This window comes from Mastomys coucha, unplaced genomic scaffold (assembly GCF_008632895.1).
Source record: "Mastomys coucha isolate ucsf_1 unplaced genomic scaffold, UCSF_Mcou_1 pScaffold7, whole genome shotgun sequence".
Taxonomy (NCBI): Eukaryota; Metazoa; Chordata; class Mammalia; order Rodentia; family Muridae; genus Mastomys; species Mastomys coucha.
This window is the reverse complement of record NW_022196913.1, coordinates 43,293,039-43,303,898: the sequence shown is the minus strand read 5'-3', so window position 1 is coordinate 43,303,898 and position 10,860 is coordinate 43,293,039. Positions and strand designations below refer to the sequence as shown.

The window sequence follows — 10,860 nt, the reverse complement described above, 5'->3', positions numbered from 1 at the left end:
TCTCTCCTTCTGTCACGTGTGCTCTAACGGTTGCACTCAGATTGTCAGGCTTGGTGACAAGTACGTTTTCCTGACTGAGCAATCTTAGTGGCTCTCTCCTGGCCTTTCTTAACCTTTGCTTTTTCATCATTCAAGTAGGAACCACAAAATCTTTGTCTCACTTAGATTATTGTGGATAAAGTAAGAATGAGAGGCCAGATAAAATAAGGAGTTCAAAACTCAAATTGACAGATAAATTATCACTGAGGTGGCAAGCACAGGACCAGCACGGGTCTGCACCCAGGTCCTCTGTGAATCTGCATGGCTGTTAGTGTGGCATTTCTGTGGGACTCCTAACAGAGGAAGTGGGTGTGTCTCTGACTCTTTTGCCGGCTCTTGGGACTCTTTTTCTCCTATCAGATTGCCTTGCCCAGCCTTGATATAAGAGTTTGTGCTTATTATTATTGTATCGTGTGTTGTCCTGTTTAGCTGTCTTCCCTTGGAGGTGTGCTCCTTTGTGAAGAGGAAATGGAGCGGGTGGAGCTTGAGGAGAGGATAGGTGGGTGGCAGGAGCTGGGAGAAGTGGACGGAAGGGAAACAGTTGGAATGTGTTGTATGATAGAAGAATCTATTTTTCTATAAGCTAAAAATTTAAAGCAGAGGAAAACAAACAAACAAACAACACCACCAAACAAACAAAATTATCAAGACTTTCTTGTCTCCACAGTGTAGGATCCCCCAAATTTGAATGATATATTATTTCTATGTTAAGTCATGAGACCAGTCCCAACACATACATAGTATGGACTAAATACAAGCTTGGCTTTGGTTAATCTAGAGTCAGAAGGACTACCCTTGGACAAACTGGCACCTTTGAGATAGGGCTGTGAAGTCTCGAATGGTACTCTTCTTTTATACAATTGATCCACAAAGAATTATTGATTGGTGACAGCCACAGACAGGTAGGGTACACACTGGATACAATTTCCCAAGTACTTGTAATTATAATGCAAATTTGATTTCATGTGACATGTGTCTGTGTCAAGTCAACTAAAAGCTCATCCACTGTATTTGTACAGAGACAGGGCTGAGTCATAGCACATGGTCTGAAATGAGGAAAAGAAAGAAAGAAAACACATCCCTTTCCCAGCGATGGCTGAGCAATGCACTGCTGATGCATGAACAACAGCAGTTCATTCCCACACGGTTCTGGAAGCTGAAGTCTGAGCTTCAATCGGGGCTGATTTCTCCTAAATCCTATTCCTTACCTTATAGTTACTGACTTTCCCCTGGGCTTCAATGATCGTGTGTGTGTGTGTGTGTGTGTGTGTGTGTGTGTGTGTGTGTGAATGTGTTTATAAATATAGGTGTGAATATGTGTGTGAGAGTGTTTGTATGAGAGTGTGTATATAAATAGATGTGTAAATATGTATAAATTATGTGTGTGTTTTTCTGTGTGTGTATGTATTTCTGCTTGTGTGAGTGTGTGAAAGTTTATAAATATGTGTGATTGTATGTGTGTGAGAGTGTTTATAAATATGTATGATTGTATATGAGTGAGTATGTGAGAGTGTGTATATAAATAGTGTGAGTATGTATGAGATGTCTGCATGTGTGTATATGTGTATGAATGTGTGTATAAATATTTGAGTGTGGGAGGAGTATTTGTAAATGTGTAATTGTGTGTGTTAGTGTGTGTGAAAGACTATGTGTATTTAACTATGTGTAAGAGATGCCTGTGTGTATGTGAGCATGTGTGCTAGTTTGTATGGAAGTGTATATATGTGAGGAAGTGTTTGTGAAAATGTGTGATTGTGTATGAGTGTACACAAATGTGTGAGAGAGTTTGTCTTATTATGTATATACAAATATATGTGTCTGAGAGTTGTCTCTGTGGGTTTCAGTTTGTGTTAGTGTATGTAAATATTTGAGTGTGTGAATGTTCGTGTGAATGAGTATAAGTTCCTGAGAGTAAGTATATGTGTGTGTGAATGTATGTGTATGAGTGTATGTGAGTGTGTGTGAGCATGTTTGAGTGTACATAGGAGTGCATGATTGTGAGAGTGTATGTATGTGTATGTGTGTGTATGTGTGTGTGTGTGTGTGTGTGTGTGTGTGTACGTGCACTTATATCCTCTTTTCCTAATTTCCTCTAAGTCAGTTTGGATTATGGCCCACTCTAAACAATTCATTCAACTGGATTTTCCCTTGCCAAACTCAATATCAACATACGTGCTGCTTGGAGGTCATGTGGACTGAGACTTCAGCATGAACTTGGGAGGGGCACAGTTTAGCCCTGAGTAGACAGAAGCAGTTCAAATATTAGAGGGAAAGGCAGGAAGATGGTCCAGGCAGAGGGAAGGAGGGAGCACAGGAGGCAAGCACATCATGCCAGCAGCAAATATCTCAAATGAAAATGTACTTTTTCAGTTCCAGAGCGCAATGCTCTGGGTCACAGCAGACCCAGGAAAAGACTGTGCTTTACAGATTAGAAACTGAAGTTTGGGTCTTGCCTCTTAACAAGGTTTTGCTAATATACTGATCAGAGAATTGCAATCGTTGTGGTTTAAATGTAAAATGTCCCCACCACTCCTCTCACTGAGCACTTGGTCCCAGATGGTGTTATTGCTTTGGGGATGGTAGAATTCTGGGGCCCAACTGAAGGAAGCAGATCTCTGAGAAGTGGGCCCTGAGGTTTATAGCTCAATCCTGAATCTTCTCTTGTCTCTGATGTCAAGGCCACTGAGATGTGAGGAGGCAGGAATCCACACTTGCAAGCTAATGCTGCATGGAGCTGCCTGGCACCATACTTTCCTCACCATGGTGGATTGATGTTCTCATAGGAAAAGCCAAGGGAGCCTTCCTCCTCTAAGGTTGCTCCCTGTCAAGTGTTGGGTCACAGTGATGAGAAAGGCCACTGGTGTATTTTTCTAAAACACAAATTCAAGTTCAGACATTTGGTTTCACTCTACTGTTTTGGCTGATAGTATTATTGTTCTACTTTGCTTTCTCCTGTGATAAAACACTGTTCAAAGCCATGTTGGGTAGGAAAGGGCTTATTTGGCTTACATGTTCTGATTAGGATCAGTCACTAGGAGAAGTCAGAATCTCAAGCCAGAAAAGAAGCAAGAGGTATGGAGGAATACTGTTCACTGCTTTGCTCTCCATGGCCTCCGCAGTCTGCTTTCCTCTCATCCCAGACCACCTGCCTACGATTGGCACCACCCTCTCACATCAACCATCAATCTATGAAAGACTCCATGACCCACAGGCTAAGCTGATGGAGGTCATTCCTCAGGTGAGGGTGATTCCTGTCAGGTGAGTCTGGTTTGTGTAAAATTGGCAAAAATCCACTGGCATACTAACCCAAGAAACTAGGGAAGATGGGCTTCTTTGGCTCATACTTTCAGGTCATAATCCATCCCTAAGGGAAAATCAAACCAGGAACTTAAAACCATGGTGGAATGTGGCTAACTGGCTTGCTTTCAGGCTGGGTCACAGGCTCATGGTTAGCTATCTTTCTTTTCCAACCCAGGACCTTCTGAGGGTACTGCCCACAGTGGGGTAGGCTTTCCTACACCAATTAATAATCAAGGCATCCCCCATAGACATGCTCATATGCCAATTTGATATAGGAAATCCCTCAACTGAGGCTGTCCTGTCAGATGACTGTTATCTGGATCAAGCTAACAATTAAAGCTAACCAAAATTTTAGGATTAGACCAGAGCCTGTCCAGTGACTTTTCTCAGTAATATTGATGCCTTTTAAGTGATATTGATGCCTCTGGTTCTTGTCCATGCTCTGAATAGCAAGGACACGAATGCAGGTAGATTGCAATGCAGGTAGATTGTAGTAGGTAAAAAAAAAAAAAAACTATATTTTTAAAAATTCTTATTGTTTGAGAATTTAATACATACATATAATATGTTTCAATTAAAGCCGTGTCCCAATCTCCCTGGTTCCTCCCCCATCACACTCTTCACCACTTTTTCTGCCCACCTGTACACGTTTGTTTGTAAATACATGGAGTCTCCTTAGAGCTCCTTCTATTGGCGTAGGTGTAGGATCCTCTACTGGATCGTGTGTGGCAGCTCTGGGATCACATTCATGAAGAAACTGACCCACTGTGACAGCAGCCATCAATTGCCAATAGCTCCTTAGCTAGGGATGGGGCCTCATGAGCCCTCCTCCCTTCCATGCTGGGATCTGGGCTGATTTGATCATGTGAAGGACTTGAGCATGTAGTCACAGGTGCTATGAGTTTATATGTGCAATGACCCTATCATGCCAAACATATACTATTTCTCTGCACATGTCCCCTACCCTCTGAGTCTTACAATCTTTGCACTCCTTTTTGTTTGTTTGTTTTTGGATTTTTCGAGACAGGGTTTTTCTGTGTAGCCCTGGCTGTCCTGGAACTCACTCTGTAGACCACGCTGGCCTCAAACTCAGAAATCCACCTGTCTGCCTCCCAAGTGCTGGGATTAAAGGTGTGCACCACCACTGCCCAGCTACACTCTTTTTACAATGATCCCTTAGTCTTAGAAGTTGTGATAAAGAATGAATCCTGCAAGGTACAATAATGACCTGGCCTGGCCCACTGGAGCAATAGTGGTGCTAATGTTACAGGGGTAACCAAACACTTTCTGACTGGGTTTAAATCCTGTTCCATGAGTTTTTTTTTTTTTTAATAGAATATGACCAAAGTAGGCTTTGAGATCTGAATAAACATTCATGTTGTCACATGAATTAGATTAGGCATTATCCTATAAAAATCAAACAAACAGTGATGGTTTACCACTGTATAGAAAAATAAATTCTTGAATTCAGTGAGGTTCTCTCAAATTTTTCATTTAAAAATTACACTATTATCAGACATAGTGGCACATGCTTTTATTTCCAGAACTCAACAGACAAAGGCAGGTAGATTACTGCCAGTTTGAGATCAGCCTGATCTACATATTGAATTCCAGGCCAGACAATATAATAAATATTATACATTATTGAAAAATAAAATGTAATGGGAAATAAGCTAGACATGCTGGAACACATCTGTAACCCTAGCACTTGGGAAATTAGAGACAAGGCTCCAGAGGCTAAAGTCAGCCAGGTAGACATATTCTCATGACAGATTTTTTTTTTCTACTTTATGGGTTTTATATTGGAGGCAATGTAAACATTTCCTGCTATAGTATGGTTTTCACTGTCTTTAATGGAATTTGGTAGAAGATTACTAAATGGAATTGGTCAAAGAGCATTAAAAAGTTCCAAATGAATCATCTGGAATTGACTCTGTGGGAACGAGAATGGTTGATGTTTATGGACCAGGACCAGGGCATAAGTTGATGAAAATGATGTTTGGGAAGGCCAGGCATGGAGTCTTATGCAGGATGGGCAAGAGGGAGAACAGGAGTGAAAGCAAGAGTCTAGTATATTGTTAAGAAGCTCTGAGCAAGCATGACAATATAGAGAAAAAGGAAGGTCAGAGACTTCATTGTTCATTTGGGGTAGGGAGTGTCTATCCTGACGTGGGCATTCTGTGCTGGTATTCCAAAAGCATGCCTGGCCATGCTTACCAGTAGGGAGTGATGGTGACAGAGTAGTGTGATGCCTAGCCCTCAATAGAGAAGCTTCTTTTTGTAGTGGATTGTAGTCAGTACAGAGACTCAATGCTCATCAAAATGCAGAGACTGACCATGGAGTGCTCAGGACTAAACTGGACCTCTATAGCATAATCCTCCCCACACCATCCCCAACCAGGCAACAGCAGAGGAGGAAAGATCAAAGATCATTAACAGCCAGAACTCAGGAAGCGCTACTGCAATGGATGAGACAGGGCTGTGGCACTCATGACCTCAAATCAGCTGAGGTTCCCCACACAAGACTTGTACAAGATTTAGCCAGTCAGCATGCGAGCAGGGATAGGGAAGTAGCTCTTCAGGACCCGCCCCTAACTGAGGAGCTAATGACAGCTGGTGGCTATAGGTGAGGGGAGGGCCAGTTTTCTTTAGGAGTGTGGCCACGACAAAACTCTTTCCACGCCACTCTCTCTCTCTAGTTGTCCTCCGAGTTCACAGAAGAGGCAAGAGGCAGGTTAATTAACAACCTTGACCAGTTGGGTTTGAAGCATGTAAGACACGTATGCTTATTTCAAAGACCTGCAGCCTGATTCTTTCTGTATCCTGCATGCCTGCATTCATCTATAACAATCAGATACTCATAATAAAGACTATTGGCCTGGAGGCACAGAACATTTTTTATTTGGTTCTTTATAGTAAAAGTCTTTGGCCTGGTTGTGATCCTAGCTGAGGCAAGCAGATTTTGTGTTTGAAGCAAACCTTGTCTAGGAAGTTGAAGGCTAGCCAAACCAGGGATACATGGGATACATGGTGGGACCCTGTCTCAAAAAAAAAAAAAAAAAAAAAAAAAAAAAAAAAGGATTCCCATCCTCGGTCCACCATGGTTTATACTCTCACTGAATGCTTCCGGCTGAAGGCTGGTGCAGAAGCAGGTCCTGCCATACTAAGCCATGCCTTCCACCAGCACCCGGGCTTTGCTCTGTCTCCCTGCACCACTGATCAGGATATGCTCTGGGAAGTGGGGGCGTGGGGGCTCAGGCTTCAGGAGAAGCCAGCACTGCTCTTCCCAGGAATGGCTGCCAGTGCTGTCCAGGGGGCAGGCAAGAAGGACTATCCTGCTCTGCTTCTCCTGAAGGAGGGTGAGCTCAAAGAACAGTTTGTGAAAGGACATGGTCCAGGAGGCCAGGCCACCTGTTGTTAGACCAGCAACTGTGTAGGGCTCAAGCATGCGCCCTCCGGCATTGTGGTCAGGTGCCACCACACACGATCTGTGGATCAAATCAGAAAGATAGCTCGGAATGTCCTCCAGGAAAAAGTGGCTATTTTCTACAATGGTGAAAACAGCCCTGTTCACAAAGAGAAGCTGGAGGCTGAGAGGAGAAAGCAAGCGAGAGAGGAAGAAAAGAGCAAAGGAGACTCTAGAGAGGAAGAAAGCACTATGAAAGAACTATGGGAAGCAAGTCAAAACATCCCCGAGAAAAAGGCCGATGCTGATGGAAGTGACTCTGGAGAGTTGTCCACCGACATCACTGTGACCATACATGCCCACACTCGCCCAACATAAAAAGTGGGCAAATAAAAGGTTAAGATAAAAACAATTTTAAAAATTGTTTTAATTTTTAAAAAATTTTATTTAATATTAAGTAAGCCCCTTTTTAGGGCAAGCTGAGTCAAACAATAGCACTGAGTGACATCTTTCAACTCCAAGGCCACTGCTGAGCTGTCTCAAGGATCATTTATCCTTAGTTTCTGGGAAAGGGAAAATGACAGTGGAATGTTACTAGGTTACCTGCTGGACTTACTAGTTTTAACAGTCAGCCACAGTCACACAGACAACCTAGAGTCATAAATTCTCTTAAGGAGAATTTATCTAGGCTGCCTTGTTGTAGGTATGCCGTGGGAATGGTCTTATTGACTGATGCAGGAAGACCAGCCCACCATGTGCAGCGTTATTCCCTTAGCAGGAATCCTGACTACTATGAGAGCGCTAGCTAAGAAAGAACAAGCAACAATGCTTTTATAGTCTCTGCTTTTGACTGTGAATGTGTTGAGTTCCTACCTTGACTTGCCCCAAAATGATGAATTGTGACTTAAGATTGTAAGCTAAATAAATGAACTTTCTTTCCCTCTCCCCCCCAAAAAAAGCTTAACAAGTTTATGACATACCATGGAAGTCAGAGACTACCTTTGTTTAGGTGATAAGTGACCCCTTGGTGTTGAAGGCCCCAGGGTTCTGCTTCTTGAGAGGTGGTAAAGTCTTGAAGAAGTGATCTTGACCATCATTGGACCATGGGAGAGTACCCTGAAAGGAGTCATGGGGACTCTTAGATCTTCCTCTCCCTGTGTCTCTGCAATGGGGTTGCATCTTTGCAATAGTCTTTGGTGGATCCCCTTCAAAGTTGCAGACCCTGCCACATGCCCCAAGCCTCAACTTTCCTCCACAAACTCCTCAAATATTGGGTTTCTCTTTTAACTGAGGCTGTATAGTTACCAGAGGCTTCTTCTGGCTTCCCATGGTGCCAGCCTCAGCTGTTCTCTGCAACCCCTTCCTGCCTTCAAAACCTGCACAAGGTATACAGTATTGGCCCTTTCTCAATATACCCAGTGGAGAAATAGTGAAGGCATGTGCCCTCGCTAGCATTTAATTTATGTTTTACTTTAGCTGGAAAGCCCTGGAAGGACTGGCACTTGAGCACAGGCTGATTTAGAGTAGTCTAGGCAATGAATTCAGAGTACATCTAACCATGGATAAAGTTACCAGTTATATATACATAAAGTTACACGGATAAAGTTTGGCACGGACACAGTCTCCACTCTCCGACAGCTGGCAGCGCAGTCCACCTAAGACTCGTGTCCAAGCCTTTGATCCAGTCTTGAGCAGTTTACCACAGAATCCAACATGCCACACACATCCCCAGCACCGAGTGTGGAGGGATATGATTTGCAGAGCGTCTGATGGTAAAGCTGCATGTCAATAGATTCCATTGTCTAGACTGTTTTAATTAGATGGTAATAATGGCAAGTTAAGCATTAAATTGCAACTCACCATGGTTGTTTTAAAATACACCATTTGTGTGTGAGGGTGATCTGACTGTGATGTGGGTTCAGTCAGCTGATCCAGCTGGCTAGGTGAGTGTCTCCTTTCTCCCTTCCATGTCGTGAAGCTGAACACTCAGTTAAAGGGGATGGCCCTTCCTGGACAGAGAAAGGCCCAGACTCCAAGCAAGGGTATAGAAGCAGCTGTGCTCCCTATGAGGACAACAAGACAAGCTCTCAAGGCTAAAATATGCCATTGGCCTAAACCACCCTCTTTCCTACCTTGACCTCTCCGCTGACATTTATGTCTGCCTGCTCCTCCAAATTTCAACTGGAAATAGTCCTGAATGAATTGTGAAGTAAGCCTAGCTGTAATGAGCTTTTTCATTTACAAATATGTTTGTGCGAATTTGTAATATTTGTATTTGTAATATACATAGTATACTTAATTACATATTAAAAATATAGATCGGTCCAAAAATAGTAAATCTAGTAAATAAAGGAAGCATAGACATTTTCAATATGAATAAAATGAAACAAAAAATCATTTAAACATTATGGTATAATGATATGTTGTTTTCAGTTAATCAAAGATGTGGTTTTTTTTTCCTTTCAGTGAAAAAATAAATACATTATTTGATTTTTACGCAAGTAGTTTTAGGAACATTGTAACTCAGATGTAAAATACCTTTGCTTTGGGCACATCCACTGTGCATGATAATCAAAGCTATTGCATGCTCAGTTGACAACCCTCTGGTCTTCCCAGGCCAAAGAGGAACATGATGAATTAAACACAGATGAGATCAGAGTGCAGCTTTTTAATGTTTGCGGAGCCCTCCTGAGATGCTGCTGGTGCTAACTCCCGAACTGTGTTTTATTGATGTTGGAAGAATCTTGCTTGGGTTTTATATGTATAGCTAGATTGATATCTGAGTGGAAAAAAAAAAAAAAAAAAAAACGACCACGTGGTGGTAGTGAGGTGGATGATGACAGTGGTGGTAGTGGTGATAGGATGGTGGGGGTGACGGTGACAGTTGTGGCAGTAGTATGGTGCGGCTTTAGAAATGGCAAGCATGCCAGCAGCCGCCTCATGTGCTGGGTTCAAAGGCAGCTGCTGTGTCTGTGTTTTTGCTGTAAGAGCTCTGGCTCCTATTTTGGTCAGCTGCTCTGTCAGTTTTACACACACACACACACACACACACACACACACCACAAATGGGCTCCCCACCCTTCATTCATGTCAGAACTCAACAGTTTGAGTAGCACAAATATTCTGCAGTCACTCATGAAAAGAAATTTTTAATAATAAATATCTAACAATTAATGGGCTGGTAGCCGCGATTGTCTGCGGGGCATAATATCTAATTTCCCTGCAATGTTTCATATCCTCAGTTTTCACGCTGCAACAGTCTATCATTAAAACCAAATGCAGGTTTCTATCACTTTTATTTATTTTTCAAATCAACTTATAAATCATTGCCAGGCCTTGTTATAGATGAGTTCTAATAAATTATCGGCTGTGGACAAATTCTGAATGTTAAACACTTCCGTTCTCTTCCTCTGGCCGAGGTCTCTGTCTGTTTCTTGCCATTGTTCTCTCTCTCTCTCTCTCTCTCTCTCTCTCTCTCTCTCTCTCTCTCTCTCTCTCTCTCTCTCTCTCAGAGCCATGTCTATCCACAGCCCTCTAGGCCTGCATACCCCACTGCCTGTCCCCTAGGTGCAAAGAACACAGAGCCCTTGGTGCTTAATTATGTTCTATTTAAATAATGCAAAAACACATTTATTTTTCAGAGGAAAATACCAATATAGGAGACAAGAGTCATTTTACAGTCCTTGAGAAGTTTACCTTCCTGGATTTCCAAAGAGAAGCATTTTTGTTAAAGCTGCCCTTGCTTTCCTCACAAGCTGGAGGGTGAATGCGCTGAGTCTTTCTTTCACATCTGGCAGGTGAAGTGCCTTGTCTCACTTTCTCAAACTACTATGACACTTCTCAGAAGTCCTTTCCCATGTCCTGATAGCTGCTGGTGCCCTGTAAGGGTATGAAGTTAGTGTCAGGCTCTGCTCCCTCTGAACAGGGTTAGCAGAGCCCGTGAGAGACAGAATGCTCCCTAGTCTACAGGAGAGACCCAAGGGGGAAATATTCTTAAGGATCACCATCTTCACAATAACCTTAAGGAAATAACCATGTGTCAGTGATACAGCACACACATAGATACTATATATATATATATACATATATATATACATACACACACATACACACAC

At 42.6% G+C, this 10,860-nt stretch overlaps 1 pseudogene; it reads left to right on the top strand.

The window, feature by feature from the left end:
* Positions 1-6,509: 6,509 nt before the first annotated feature.
* Positions 6,510-7,123, top strand: LOC116081506 (annotated as a pseudogene).
* The last annotated feature ends 3,737 nt before the right edge of the window (positions 7,124-10,860 follow it).